The sequence below is a fragment of the Diabrotica virgifera genome, chromosome 7 (assembly GCF_917563875.1).
Source record: "Diabrotica virgifera virgifera chromosome 7, PGI_DIABVI_V3a".
NCBI classification, from domain to species: domain Eukaryota; kingdom Metazoa; phylum Arthropoda; class Insecta; order Coleoptera; family Chrysomelidae; genus Diabrotica; species Diabrotica virgifera.
Window position 1 is genome coordinate 88,854,954 of NC_065449.1, and position 16,174 is coordinate 88,871,127.

A 16,174-nucleotide genomic window follows, 5' to 3' on the forward strand; every position below is an offset into this window, starting at 1 on the left:
AACTTATGAGCCATAACAACTCAAGATCAACCATAAAGAGCGTTCAGCAGTTATATTAAGGCATTTCAGTCCGTAAAAATAAGATGGCTCCCATTACCAACTCTCAATACCACCATCTCCCCTAAATGGAAGCTTTTGGGTATGTGTTTCCTTCATCGGTTTTGTCTTCTTCCTTACATGCCATCTCCGCGAGGAAGGTTGGCAGTCATCATTGCTATTCACACTTTCGACACTACAGCCCGAAAGAGTTCAGTTGAGCTGCTTCCAAACCATTCTCTGAGATTTCTCAGCCAGGACATTTTTCTCCTACCTATGCTGCGCCTTCCTTGAATCTTTCCCTGCATAATTAATTTAAGGAGTCCATATCTGTCACCACGTGTTATATGACCCAAGTATTGAAGTTTTCTTATTTTGATCGAATCCAGTATCTCCTTGCTGTTCTGTATTCTCCTTAGTACTTCATCATTGGCTATTCTGTCTGCCTCATGGTCTATTCTGTACATCTCAAATGCTTCCAATCTATTGAGGCATTGTTTATTGAGAGTCCATGTCTGCACACCATACAAAAGAACAGAAAATACATAACACTTTAGTACTCGCTTTCTAAGATCTAGGCTGAGGTCTCTACTACACAATATTTGTTTCATATTAGTGAATGCACTTCTAGCCTTTTCTGTTCTAATTCGGATTTTCGTGGTATAATCGTTTGTTTCACTAATGTTCGTCCCTAAATAGTTATAATTCTGAACTCGTTCTATTGTCCTATTATTTACGTGTAGATTGATGTTTCTAATATTTTTCTTTGATATAATCACGAATTTCGTTTTCTTTATGTTTAGTGACAGACCAAATTCTTCACTTATTGCAACAACCTTATTTAAAATTCTTTGTAGATCTGTAATAGTTTCTGCTATTAGTATTGTGTCATTGGCGTATCTAATTTCACATATGGATAGGCCATTTATTTTTATACCTGCTTCTTCATCTTCTAATGCTTTTTTGAATATTTCTTCTGAGTATGCATTAAACAGTGATGGCGACAAGACACAGCCCTGTCTAACGCCACTTTTGATTTTTATTTTATTGGTGTTTAAATTATTTATTCTTATGACAGCTTCTTGTTTATAATACAGATTATTTATTATTCTTATATCCCGTGTGTCGATGTTCTTTGTTCTCAGTAGGTAGTTTTATTAACGGATTATGTTTTCACCGTATCGAATGCCTTGTTATAATCTAGGAAGCAGACATAGATGTCCTGGTTTACATCTAAACATCTCTGTATTAGCACATTTACTGCAAATAATCCTTCTCTGGTTCCTTGAGCATTTCTAAATCCGAACTGAGTTTGTCCAATGTCTTGTTCTAACTTTTTGTATATTCTACGATGAATAATCTTTAGAAATACTTTGAGTATGTGGCACATTAGACTGATGGTACGGTGTTCGCAACATTGTCTGGCGTTTCTCTTTTTCGGTATAGTCACGAATGTTGATAGAAGCCATTTTTTAGGTAATATACCTGTTCTGTATATGATATTAAATAATTCGACAATTACATGTATATTGCAGTCGGCTATAAGTTGCAATATTTCTGTCGGTATTTCGTCCGGTCCTACTAGCACGATCAAAGAACAATCTGTCCCCAAAAAAAATAAAGGAAGGGTGAAAATTTGGGAATAGGTAGTTGAAATTATCCATTATTATATATGAAAAAGTTTACAATTTTACATCCCCTCCATTTTACAAAAATGGAGGAGAATACCCCCCTCTCGAAGATGAAATAAATACATTTAAAATAAGACCGGAATTGGATAAAACGACTAATTCTAAACAACTTTTCCTCTATTGAGTTTTTTCACTAAGTCAATTCTTTTCGAGTTATTTGCGAGTGAATATGTTCATGTTTAACAAAATAAAACATGTTTTTGGACGGTTTTTCGGAGATAACTAAGAAAGTCAGTATTTTAGCGAAAAAAATATTCTTAGCAAAACTATAGCCCATCAAAAATTTAAAAAAATGGTGTATACATGAGGTCTGTAGACCCAGTAAAAGTAGAGTTGCAGCTAATGAAAAGTAGGTTCTTCTTCGTCAAATTCCAAATCGAATATTTAAATGTGAAATATTCCAAAAACGGAGCACTTTTAGGGGAAAATTCATTTTAACTTTTTTAAAGTGATTAAAAAAGGTTTATTTTTGTTAAAAAAAAACTTGTAATATTAAAAGTAAGCGAATTACGCTCCAAATATTGTTGGTCCCTTTTATTTTTTGGTAAAAAAATCGCGAAAATCACTTCCTAATTAGCATCACATATACGTTTTAATATTACCACTTCACAAGTTACTTTGTCTATGTATTATTTATATGATCTGTAAGTTTCATTGGTTCAAAGTGCTTCATTTTGAAAAAGCTGTAGTTAAAATGGGTTGAACGAGTAACTAATCACGAGTTTAGGCAAATTTTGAACAGCCATAGCATAACCAATTTTTGTCTAACAAGAAAACAAAAAATCAAAAGTATTCAGAAAAGCAAAACGTACATTTTATTACTCTTTGATATTTTTGGTATTCCTAACTGTTTTTAAGTTAATTCCATAAACAATTACGATTTTCCTCAAAATTAAAAATAATGCTTTATTTTAAACCCAATTTTTTTCAAAACTAAGCACTTTGAGCCAACTAAACTTATAGATAATATAAACAATACATAAGAAAAGTAACTTGTAAAGAGGTAACGATTAATTTTATTTGAGAACCTAATTAAGGGGTGATTTTCGCCATTTTTTTACCAAAAATAAAAGGGACCAACAATATTTTGAGCGTAACTGACTAACTTTTTTTGTTGGAAGTTTTTTTTAAAAAGAAAAATAAACTTTTTTTAAACACTTTAAAAAAGTTGAATTTTCCCTGAAAAGTGCTCCGTCTTTTGGTTATATCACATTGAAATATTCGATTTGGAATTTGACGAAGAAGAACCTACATTTCATTAGCTGCAACTCTGCTTCTACTGGGTCTGCAGACCTCGCGCATACACCATTTTTGTTAATTTTTTATAAGCTATATTTTTACTAAGAATATTTTTTTCGCTAAAATACTGTTTTATACAAAAACATTTCTTTTTGGTTAAAAATGAACACATTCACTCGCAAATAACTCGAAAAGTATTGATTTAGTAAAAAAACTCTATAGAACAAAAGTTACTTAGAATTAGTCATTTTATCCAATTCTGGACTTATTTTGAACGTATATTTTTTCACCCCAAGAAAAAATTTTTCACCCCGTATTTTCCAATTTTTGTAAAATGGAGGGGATTTAGAATTGTAAACTTTTTCTTGTATACTCATAGACAATTTCAACTACCTATTGACAAATTTTCATCCTTCCTTTATTTTTTTGGAGGTTTTCGTAAAATTTTGCGTTCCCTGATCGGGCTATACAGCTTTCCCAGTTTTCAGTTTTTTAATGGTGTGTTTTACTTCACTTTCTGTTATTTCTGGTCCAGTCTCTTCAACGAAATATGCGTTATCTATTGTGCCTCGGTTGTCGTTAAACAGCTGTTCTATTTGTCCATACCAACAATTTGTTTTCTGTATCCATTACTATGTCTCCCTTTTCATCAACTAGTATATTTTGTTTGCATCCTGGTTTTCTAGTTAATTCTTTTATTTTACTGTGTACATTAAAGCTGTCATGTTTATGTTGTGGCGTTCCGATTTCATCACATTTTTCGTTTAAAAAATTTTCTTTTGCTATGCGAATTTGTCACCATATTTCGTTTTGTGTTTGCTGGTATAACGATTTATTTTTGTCCTTGTATGCTCTTCTTTTGTTCATTAAGTTTAGTATTTCGTCTGTCATCCAATCTTTTTTCTTTTCTTTGGGTTTGGGTAGATACTTTTTTGAAAGGTCTATTAAGTCAGTATTTATTTTTTCCCAGTTTTTGTTGATATTTTCTTCACTGTATTCCCCCTCAATCTGTACCATGTTTAGACGTTCGTTAATTCTTTCTTTGATATTTTCTCTGATTTCTGGATTTCTTAGTGCACTTATATCAGTTCTTTCTTATTTTGCTGTTTTCTCTATTCTTTTAATTTTAATTTTCATGTGAGCTACCAAGAGATTATGATTAGATGATATGTCTGCTCCTGGTTGTGTTTTGACTGCTGTAATACTATTCCGATATCTTTCTTTGTTCATGATATAATCTACTTGATTTCTCATTATCTGATGTTCATTATCTCTTGGCGATTGCCACGTGTACAAACGTCTATTAGGTAATTCAAAGAACGTGTTTGTAACAATCATATTATTATCTTGGCAGAATTGTATCAACCTATCTCCTCTTTGATTTCTATCACCTAATCCAAAATTTCCCACTACGTTACTTGTGCTACCCTTTCCAATTTTGGCGTTTAGATCACCCATTATTACTGTGACGTCACGTGCTTTGGTAGTTACTCAATGCCTCTTGAATTTGTTCATAGAACGATTCCACCTCTTCGTCATCTTTTTCGGCCGTTGGGACATAGACTTGAATTAGGTTTATTTTTCTGTCTGTCGTTTTTAGCTGTAGTAGCATAACTCTTTCGGATAAAGGTAGAAAATTATGGACGTGTTGTGAGACTTTATTGTTCAGTATTATTGCTACGCCATGTCGATGTTGTGTGTCATTATTACCAGAATAGTATATTGTAACTTGACATTTTCCATTTCCTATCCATCGGGTTTCACTTATTCCTAAAATATTGATGTTAACTCTTTTCATTTCTTGGATTACATTGTGTGTTTTTCCGGATTCGAACATGCTGGTTACACTCCACGTTCCAATTTTAAATTCACGGTCTGCTTTTTTCTTTTTCTGGCAGGGATTTCGCTGGTTGACCACCTGAAAAGCTCTGACTCCTTTCCTGCCGGATCTTGGTCTCCGATACCCATGATTAGTACCCGTCTGCTTACTCTGTCTTATCATTTCATGATGATTCGACTAGGGATATCTTACGACCTTTAATACAGTGGTTTCCCGTTGCCTTCTGTATTCTTATGCCGTTGGCTAATATCTTAGCTCATCCGCCTTTAGGGCCAGTTTCCCAACCCCAGGACAAAGGAGTGCCCTACCACTTACCAACTAATCCACCCGAAGCCGTTGGTCAGTAAGTGGGGGAGCCACTTGGTAATCACTCGGACGCCAGAGCCTCGTTAGTTATCTAGCAGGATGTACCAGATGACCATGATCTGGATCATCACACGAGCAGATGAGGTTGACTTTTGGATAGGAGTGGCTATACGTTGCGCGTCACTATCCCTTACATCGGTTTTGTACACAACTATAATAATAATTTGTAAATAGTCTTGTGGTATCGTTAAGGATGTACATATTTTTATTATTCAGCTTTCTTTAATAAAGTTTTCATTTTCCGAAATAAACATTTTAGTAAAACTTCATAATATAGTTTTATTTATGGGGCTCTATATTGCAAGCATATTTTTCAGTTTTCTTTTTAAGCACTTCAATCAAGTAACCTTGTATTTGAGTGACCCAAAAAAAATCAGAATATTTTTATATGTATATTTGGTATTTTTGTGTTGTTTATTTGTCAAAATTGAGATGGGTAAAATAAGCCATGGCCATAAATAAAATTTTTATTAATTCATTGACCACTGTTAACTGTAATAAACTATAATATTTATATACTCATTAGAGTCATTATAAATATATTAGGTCTGGATCCCGCGTATGAAAAAAAAGTTGATTAATAGCAACCTGAAAATTTGTTAATAGCTTAAGGGTGTCTAGTCGGATAAACTTTGATATATGGGAACACTGGAACAGGGGCAGTTTTAATTGTGGAACTGGTTAAAAATTTGGAACGGTCAGACCACGAAAACGGCACATTTATTTTGTCCGACAGAACAAATTTAAACTCTCCCAACAGAGATTAAACTCTCATGCAAAAATCAGACTGCTATTATCACCTGTCATAATTCCTGTCATTTGACATATTATACATGTTCCACTCATTAAAACGCCCATTTGGTGATAAATATCAGTCTGATTTTTGTATGAGAGTTTAATCTCTGTTCGGAGAGTTTAAGTCTGTTCTGTCGGAAAAAATACATGTGCCGTTTTCGTGGTCTGACCGTTCCAAATTTTTAACCTGTTCCACAATTAAAATTTCCCCTGTTCCAGTGTTCCCATATATCAAAGTTTGTCCGACTAGCTTAATCTATTAACAAATTTTCAGCTTGCTATTAATCAATTTTTTTTCATACGCGGGATCCAGACCTATATGTTTTCAAACGTTGCTTACCATACGAACCAGATTTTCTTATATAAAGCCTTTTTAGTATACAATTTTAGTATACTACGTATTGTGACAAACTTAGTTGTACCAGAATATTAAATACTATTGATTATTGAAATGGAGTCTGAAAATTTTCTAATAACAGATTATAAAAAAGTCTGGACTCATTTTGGAAAAACTGAGGAAACTGTTGATAAAGATGTAAAAATTATAAAAAACTGGATAAAATCTAATCATTATTTTCCTGAAATACCAGGTAAGTATTTTGGAAAATTTGTTTTGACTTTATGTAAATAATTATTTTTTAAAAGGATCAGAAAATAATCAACAGATTAAGGTTTAGATTATTTATTATGTTTATCACATATACTTGCTCATTGTTATTTAGTCTCATCATTATCATTGAATCTTCGCTTGTCCTTTGCTGGACATAGATCTCCCTTATAATTTGCCATCTGTTTCGATCTTGTGCCTCTTGTATCCAATTCCTATGACAACATTTTAGATCATCAGTCCAACGTGTTGGTGGACGACCTCTGCTTCGGTAGGCATTATCTCTTGGTCTCCATTCCAGTATCCGTTTTGGCCATCTGTTATCTGTCATTCCAGCCACGTGACCTGCCCAGTTCAATTTCAGTTTTGCTATTCTCTTCACTGTATCAGCCACTCCTGATCTTTGTCGTAGCTGACAGTTTGGGATCTTATCTCGCAGTGAAACGCCCAACATAGCACGCTCCATCGCGCTTTGATGCACACGGATCTTTTGCTCTGTTCTACTTGTCATGCTCAACGTCTTCTTCTACTACGAATATTTTGTAAATTTAGTTTTTTTTTAATGTTGTACTTAATATTTACAATCTGTCCTCAACTAAGAGCAATAGGTAAATTATTTGACAAAAATTGAAAATTTGACCTGTAGAGGGAGATCCAGTGATCACCCTCTTTACATAAATTAAATTAAAACAAATTAAAAAAAGTTAAGTTATCACAGATTATTCGAATCTTCTTGCTAGGTCCACTACTTTGAATCTCTTCAGGCGTCGTACATCATTGTGGTCATCAGTGAGGTTGCTGGCTAACTCGTTTGGATGAGATTCTAGTCTCTTGGAATATTTTCTGTAATATTCCGTTATTACTGTTTTTATGGATGGCACATTGAGGTCTTGCTCTATCACATAGTTTGGCACGTACCAAGGGGCATTCAGCATTGTTATAAGGACTTTGTTCTGGAATCTCTGCAATATTTCTAGGTTAGTTTGACTGGCTGTCCCCCAAAGTTGGATACCACAGGTCCACACTGGTTTTAATATAGTTTTATATATCAGCAGTTTGTTTTCAAGTGATAGTTGAGATTTACGACCGATGATCCAGTACATTTCTCGAAATTTTATTCCTAGTTGTTTTCTTTTTGTAAAAATGTGTTTTTGCCAAGTTAATCTCCTATCAAGATGGATTCCTAGGTACTTGACAGTATCGGTTTGTGTGAGTTGTGTTTCATTCAGTGTTACAGATGGACATGTTTGTCTTCTCATGGTGAAGGTTACATGGATGGATTTACTCTCATTCGCCTTTATCTTCCATTTTTTAAGCCATATTTGTATATTATTAAGGTCTTTCTGAAGGGTTCTGGATGCTGTATTTGGATCATGGTGAGAGGCTAGTACAGCAGTGTCATCAGCAAAAGTTGTACACGTTGTTTTGTTACTTGTGAGTAGGTCAGCAGTGTAGAGCAAGTACAATATCGATCCCAAGACAGTTCCTTGTGGTACTCCAGCTTTTATTGGTCTTAGGCTTGTGTATTCATTATCCTGCTTGACTAGGAAATGCCGGTTGGAAATATAGCTTTTTAGGATTTGATAAAAAGAATGTGGAAGGTTTTTATTTAGTTTAAAGAGCATACCAGCATGCCATATCTTGTCGAAGGCCTAACCAATGTCCAGGAATGCAGCAGAACAATACCTTTTATTTTCTAGATCACTTCTGATGTGTTTTACCAGTCTATGTACCTGTTCTATCGTTCCGTGTTGTGTTCTGAACCCAAATTGGTGTTGGAGAATTAGTTTCCTTTCTTATATAACCGGGGATAATTTTTTAAGGAGAAGTTTTTCCAAAATTTTTGGTAGAACAGGTAGCAGGCTTATTGGTCTGTATGAAGTCACCTGAGTTTTATTTTTCCCTGGCTTAGGTATGAGAATAATTTGAGCAACTTTCCATTGTTCTGGGTAGTAACCTAGCCTAAATATTGCATTAAATACTTGCGTTATCATTTTCAGACCTTTGCATGTCAATTGCTGCAGTATTTTCCCGTTGGTCAGGTCATACCCTGGAGCTTTTTTTGGACTGATTTCATGCTGGATCATATTTCTAACTTCTTTAGTGGTGATTTTCTGTATAGGTAAGTCCATCTGGTAGGGCGATTCCAGGAAGTCATTTATTTCTTCCTCTGTGTCGCCATCTTCCATGGGATGTGGCTGGAATGCATTAGTGAGGTGATTTGCAAATGCTTCGGCTTTTTCCTTATTATTTCTACACCAGTTTCCCTCTTGGTTTCGTATTGGTGGTATTTGTTGTTTCGGGTGTTTGATTTTTCTCGTGGCCTTCCAAGGGGAATATTCACTATCTGCGTTTGCTGATAAACCTGTAAGATATTCTTGTATTTTGTTATTTTTGATATTATGCAATTGTAGTTTAATTTCCTTGGTGATTTTATTTAATTTCGTCTTGTTCTCACGTGTTCTTTTTCTTCGCCACTCCTCCTTTATTTTTCTCTTTCTAGCAATCATTTCCTTTATTACAGTTGGGCAATTCTCTTTCAATTCTGTTTGGTAGCAGTTAGGGGTAGCATACCAAGCAGCTTCTTGTATAGATTTCTGAAGATTTTCTATTGCTGCGTAGATGTCACTTTCTGTTTTCAATGGGATGTTTATGTCAATTAGTTCATCTAGTTTAGTCTTGAAAATGCTCCAGTCTGTTTTGTTACTGTATAGTGATGGTTGTTTAGTACTGTTTGTTATTTGTGCATACCATGTCGCGATTACGCTAGAGTGGTCAGAGGGTAGATCGTAACAAGATTATACTTTTGCCAATTTAACATTAATTCCTTTAACAATATAGAAGTCGAGTAGATCAGGTATTTTTGCATTGTCGGTAGGCCAGTAAGTTGGTTCCCTTGTGGTGAGGTAATTTGCATTGGTCGCATTTATAGCTTTAAGAAGTTCTCTACCTTTTGTGGTAATAATTCTGGATCCCCAGGTAGTATGCTTAGAATTAAAATCTCCCCCTGCTATAAATCTATTTCCTAATGTTTTAAAGAAATTTTCAAACTGTCCCGTTTTGTTATTGTGCTTTGGCGGACAGTATATAGCTGATACTGTTAGTGGGCCTAGTTGATCTTCCACAACAATGCTGGTGGCCTGTAGATAGTCGCATTCATGTTTTTGTATTTCGTAGTGCTTTAGTTTATTACTAACTATTATTGCAGTGCCTCCATGTGCTTTTTCGTTGGGATGTTGCGTATGATAAGTTGTAAATCGTGGAATATTAATGTGGTTTTTGGATGTAAAATGAGTTCCTGTAATCAGCATTATGTCAATTTTTTGTGTGTTAATAAATAGTTTTAATTCTTCTACATGTTGACTTAAGCCATTGGCGTTCCATAATACTAGCTTTAGTAACTGAGTCATTTCTGGTTGAGAATTATGGTCAGGAGGTTGAGCATAGTGCTCATTTGTTCCGTCAGTTTTTTTAACATGTCTTTCAGTTCTGACATGTAAATTTAGTAAACTCTTCTTAATCATCATTCTCTTTGCCTTTACCCTCATGCGAGATCGGCTTCCTTAATTAAATGTCTTCTTAAGTTTATATTTTGTGTCATATCAATTCCCTTTACCTACCTGCCCTGCTTAAGCGTCTTCTTTCAGGCGTTCTTTGGTCTTCCTCTGCTACTTCTTCCAGTAATTGGCAGATCAGCAATTCTTCATATAGTGGAGTCAATGAAGGTTTTCACCTCCGATTTCGTTGAACCTCCTTCGATTTTCATGAAAATTGGTGAGTAATTAAAGGATACCTGAAGGAACAAAGGTGACATGATGCCAACTTGCGCTTTTACCCTGGGGGGGGGGGATGCCACCCCTTCTCGGGGGTGGAAATTATTTTATTTAAAATGATACTAATAATCGAAGAGGGACAAATTATAAGTAAAATTTGTTATATAAAGATTCCAATAAATCAATAGTTTTTGAGTTATTAAAGATCAAAAGTTTTGATTTTTCCTGAAAAAAATCCATGTTTTAAGGCAGTTTTTCATAAATAAATCAAAAACCATAAATTTCTTCAAAAAAGTTGTTATTACCAAAATCGAAGATAATATAAAAATAAATGAGCTCCTTATTCGAAAAATTCTTTATTATATATACAAAGTGAGTTATATGCAATTGAGTGTATATTTTTTTTCCGCAAGTACTCAAATCTTAGAATTCAAGCTTAAATAACAGGAAAACGATGCACTTTGTTAGATATAGATACTAAACATTTTAATAAAGTACTTAAAGGTAACTATCAAAAAGCTATATAAGAAGTCGATAGCATCAAAATTAAGCCAGTTATGATGGAAATAATAGGACCCTTTCAGATTTTTTAGGGAAGAATGTAAAATGAAACATACGTCATTTCCACAAAAATTAAAATTTATAGTAACCCATTTAAAACTTTATTTATTTTAACATGAGTAATAACTTCAACAATTTTGACCGGTTCAGAAAGCATATTTTTGAAAAAAACACGATTAAAAAAATTAGAATTTTTCAAATTTTCGTGAATTTCATTTCTTTTGATAATAACTCCAAAAATACTCGAGATACTTAAAAAACGGTAGAGAACAAAATTTTAGTTTTAACTTTATTTAAGCTTTTTCTTTTTTTAATATTTTTTTTCCACAAAAAATAACCGAGATAGAAACATTTAAACCCTAAATTTTACTGCGAGAACCATGTAACCGGGGCCCTTTCACCTTGTATTTAAAAAAAAATAAAGGATTTAGAAAATTATGTTTAATACAGTGTTACAGACCTTTTACTTAGCTTTGTAACAGTTTTTGGGTAAATCTCGTATTTCAAAAATTAACGGAGTTATTTTAAAAAAACCAATAACATTTTCTTTGAAAAAATTTTATGGCGGAGATTTTGTATGTATACAGGTTGTGGGAAGTACAATTAGTCGTTTGTTGTAGGAGATACGAAAAAAGTTTATTTAGGTGAGATTGGGGCATAGATAATATCAGAATTTAAATACATTTCCAAACATACAGGGCCACCCATATTGACAGGGTGAAACAAAATTATCTTTTGTTTAATGGAACACCCTGTATATTTTTACATTTTTGGATTCTCCTCTATGTTTTATTTCTTAAAATATTAGGTTTTGTGATGTTATACGAAGTAGTTTAAAAGATAATTACGTTTTTTTTTTCAAATTTCATAGCAATATTCACCCCCTGTATTATTGTAGTGATTTGACATCAGAAAATCAATTTATATTCAAGTGATTTTTAATATAGTCTATTACTGTTAAAAATTATTAATCTAGCAAAACGTTTAATTTTAGCTAACACAGGGTTGGTCGAAACTGAATGAGTGTTTTCTCAAAGTTTAAGAGTTTGAGTTTTCTCAAACGGAGCAGCCTGTAATGCCTGTAATGAGCATTGTAATGAAATACTATTGTATGACACTTTTTTATTTCCCACCCTGCCAGTGAGAACTGAATTTATTTTTGAATTCCCTAACTTTATATCTTTAATTATTTTAAATATTGTAAACGATTAAAAAAAATCAAATTAAATTGAAATGAATAACCAATGTATATCTTCCACATTTACTTCATATTTAAAGTAGCCTGTACCATAATATTGCACAGATTATTATCCCTGTATAGCAACGATATACCATGACTGTGAATTCATACTTGAGAAATGTCCTATATCCAGTCTCACAAAAAAAAAGGGATTCCTCAAACATAATATATATGCAGATAAAATCAGCCAAAGTGATTTGCGATATCTAATGAAAGGTATGTTCCGTTTGTTTGTAGAATTATATTTAATTAGATTTGCTTTAATTACTAAAATAAATAAATTTTCAATTATATTTTATGTATTTGTGGAAAAGGAAACCTAGCATTAGCGGGCACATTTCTATAACGGCCAATTGTGTTCTATTTTTAGTTGCCGTTATTGACAGGTTTTACTGTACCAATAATGTTTTATTAAATTATGAAACATTATTTAAATAAAAAATTTATAAACTTGGGAGTTATTTTTAATAAAATAGTGTTCACCCATGAGAAGGGGTAACATCCACCCCCAGGATAAAAGCGCAAGTTGGTACCACATCATTTTTGTTTCTTGGGGCATCCTATAACCACTTACCAATTTTCATGAAAATTGATGGAGGTTCAACGAAATCAGGGGTGAAAACCTTCAGTGACTGCCTTTTTGGAAATATAAAAGAATAATTTTTTTCGTGATTGTCGTGCTAATTTTCTGATTTTTGGTTGCTATAAGGTCTGAAAAATTATTAAAAATTATAAATCATGCAAATAAATGTAAAAAATATTTATTTTACTTAATTAAACGAGATTGCTTAAGCCAGAATGCTAAAATCTGCATTTTTATCATTAAAAAAAAGGTGGATTTCACCCTAAAATGCAGAAAGCGCAACTTGGTGCCATATCACTTTTGTTTTTTGAGGTATCCTCTAACTACTCAACAATTTTCATGAAAATCGATAAAGGTTCAAAGACATCGTGGCTGAAAACATTCAGTGACTACACTTTCAGAAATATAGAAGAATAAGCTTTTCGTGATTTTCGACTTGTTAATTTTCGGATTTTTGGTTGCTATAAGGTTTGAAAAATTAGAAAAAAAATGTATTTCATGCACATAAATATAAAAAAATATTTATTTTTCTTAATTAAACGAGATTACTTGCGCCATAATGCGGAAATCTGCATTTTTTACAATTTAAAAAGTATGGGTGTATTGCACCCCTAAAATGCAAAAGCGCAAGTTGATGCTATATAACTTTTATTGCTTGAGGTATCCTCTAATTATCTACCGATTTTCATGAAAATCGATGAAGGTTCAACGAAATAGGAAGTGAAAACTTACAGTGACTGCACTTTCAGAAATCTAAAAAATAATTTTTAAAAAGGGGTGTATTTCACCCCTAAAATGCAAAAAGCGCAAGTTGGCACTATATTACTTTTGTTCCTTGAGGTATCCTTTAAACACTCAGCAATTTTTATGAAAATCGATGGAGGTTCAACGAAATCTGAGGTAATAACTCATATCCACCTTCTTTGACTCCACTAATATATGATTAACGTCTGGACGTTGAACATGACCAAAAATGTTAAACCTTGCTCTCTCATTTTGGCATCATACTCTTTCCTAATTTTATCCATTTTTTCGCTTGACTCATCGATCAAAGCATTCTCATTTCTGCCATAAGGATTCGTCCTTTCTTTTTCACTGCCAAATATTATTCAGTTCCGTACATTTTGTGGCTGTTTTATAAAATTTTCTCTTCAGATTTAATAGACTTTTTCTGTCTTACAATATATCACTTGCCCTCCACTTCAATAATTCAGCCCTAATAGTTCTACTGCACGCATCTCCATCTATTTCCTCATTACACTGCAAAAGGGAACTTGCACATTTTTTTTATTAAATAATAATGTTCAGTTTTGTATAAAAATGAGATTTACAAAATTCCACGCTTCAAAAACTCATAATAAATTAGAAGTACAAAGGACCCCGCACAAACCTTATGAAAAATAGGTCCCAGTGGATTTCGTTCACACTTTGGGAAAATACTCTTTGAAGCATCCTGATAAAAAGTTCTCATGGACACAACTCAATCGTATGAAGGATTTTCAAGATATAGAGGCCCAAACTTGTAAAATTATAAGATTTACGATGTATTCCAATTCCGTGAGTTACTGGTTATTTGGCAACATGTAGAAGTTTGGATCAAAGAAAAGTACTAGTATTCTAGGATTTCTTCCTGGCTATCCAATGGCGACCTTTACTTTGACCTTGACCTTCAACGTACGTCATCTTCTAGAGTTTCGAGGGTTTTCGGCATTCAATTGATATAAACAGATTACTCATGGGTTTTTGGGACCGCTTAACACGAAAATGCCATCAGAATTGCCCTCCGGATGATGTGGTGGTCAGTGCCTCTGCAAGCGACGTCATCTTCTAGAGTTTCGATGGTTTTCGGCATTTAATTGATGCAAATGAATTACTGGAGGGTTTTTTGAGGTCGCTATACACGAATATGCCACTAGAACCGACTCCTGGAGCACCTGATTTTCAAGGTCAATGAAAGGGGCTCTGGGATTTTCGAGGGTCATTGGTACTACATTATTGCAAACGGATTAGTTATAGGTTTTTGGGGTTGCTGAACACGAATACGTGATGCATGTTATTTTGATCCCAACCCCTGTTGGATAACCAACAGGTTATCCTTGACAGGATAACCTGTCCTTTGTACGTCCTTTATACCGTTTTCAAAGTCAAAAATATTAATAAAATAACTATATTGTGCTCTTAAATTGTCTTAATTATTTATAAAAAATATAAACTCAATTTATATCTGACAATGTTTTTCCTTCATTTATTTTAATATCGATTTACTACATTGTATTTTGATAGTGGTATTCATCGTGGCAACTAGATCCTCCAGAGTCTTTTATCTAAGTCATATTCGTGTTCAGCAACACCAAAAACCTATGAGTAATCCGTTTGAATCAATGTAGTACCAAAGACCCTCGAAACTCCAGGAGCCCCTTTCATTGACCTTGGAAATCAGGTGCTTCGGGAGTCGGTTCTGGTGGCATATTCGTGTTTATCAACCTCAAAAAACCCTCCAGTAATTGATTTGCATCAATTAAATGCCGAAAACTATCAAAACTCTAGAAGATGACGTTTCTTGCAGTGGCCCTGGCCACCACGTCACCCGGAGGTCAATTCTGATGGCATATTTTTGTTTTGCGATCCCAAAAACCCATGAGTAATCTATTTATATCAATTTAATGCCTAAATCCTTCGAAAATCTAGAAGATGACGTCCGTTGAAGGTCAAGGTCAAAGTAAAGGTCGCTATTGGATAGCCAGGAAAAAATCCTAGACTACTAGTACTTTTCCTTGATCCAAACTTCTACATGTTGCCAAATAACCAGTAACTCACGGAATTGGAATACCCAGTAAATCTTATAATTTTCCGAGTTTGAGCCTTTATATCTTGAAAATCCTTCATACGATTGAGTTGTGCCCATGAGAACTTTTATCAGGATGCTTCAAAGAGTATTTTCCCAAAGTATGAACGAAATCTACTGGGACCTATTTTCCATGAGGTTTGTGCGGGGTCCTTCAAAGTCTGCTTTATCTTAAAATAGTTCAAACGACCCGTGACATCACAGAGTTTAACTATGTGGTTCTGTTTATGGTTATATTTGCGTATATTCTTCTTCTTCTTCTTTAGTTTATTGACCTCCACCTACTTGGGTATTTAGCCAGCTCGTCGTCGGGGAATAAAGGAAAAATATTTTTATTCTAATGACATTTATCGTATGTCGTAATATTATATACCAGTTTGTTGAGATTGGAGTTTGATACAGTTTTTGAAGGAAAGGAAAGAAGGTTTACTATTGAAAATAAAACCATTTTGTAAAAGTACAAATTTTCTATGAATAGTTCAAACGGTCAAAAACACTTTTAACGTCACATAACTGTATTTTTTACTGACGTTTATAATGTCTAATTTAAAATTATATATTATTGGTGTAGAATGTAAACATACAACCCCGTGACGTC

General features: G+C 33.6%; 1 protein-coding gene across 1 annotated transcript in view; it reads left to right on the forward strand.

Annotated features, from left to right (window-relative positions):
- The first annotated feature begins 6,551 nt into the window (after positions 1-6,551).
- Positions 6,552-16,174, forward strand: part of LOC114340458 (alpha-tocopherol transfer protein-like) — a 153,236-nt gene continuing 143,613 nt past the window's right edge. Inside the window, exon 1 of the mRNA XM_050656109.1 lies at positions 6,552-6,557. The gene's annotated coding sequence lies outside the window, so the exon portion shown is untranslated. The remainder of the gene's footprint in view (positions 6,558-16,174) is intronic.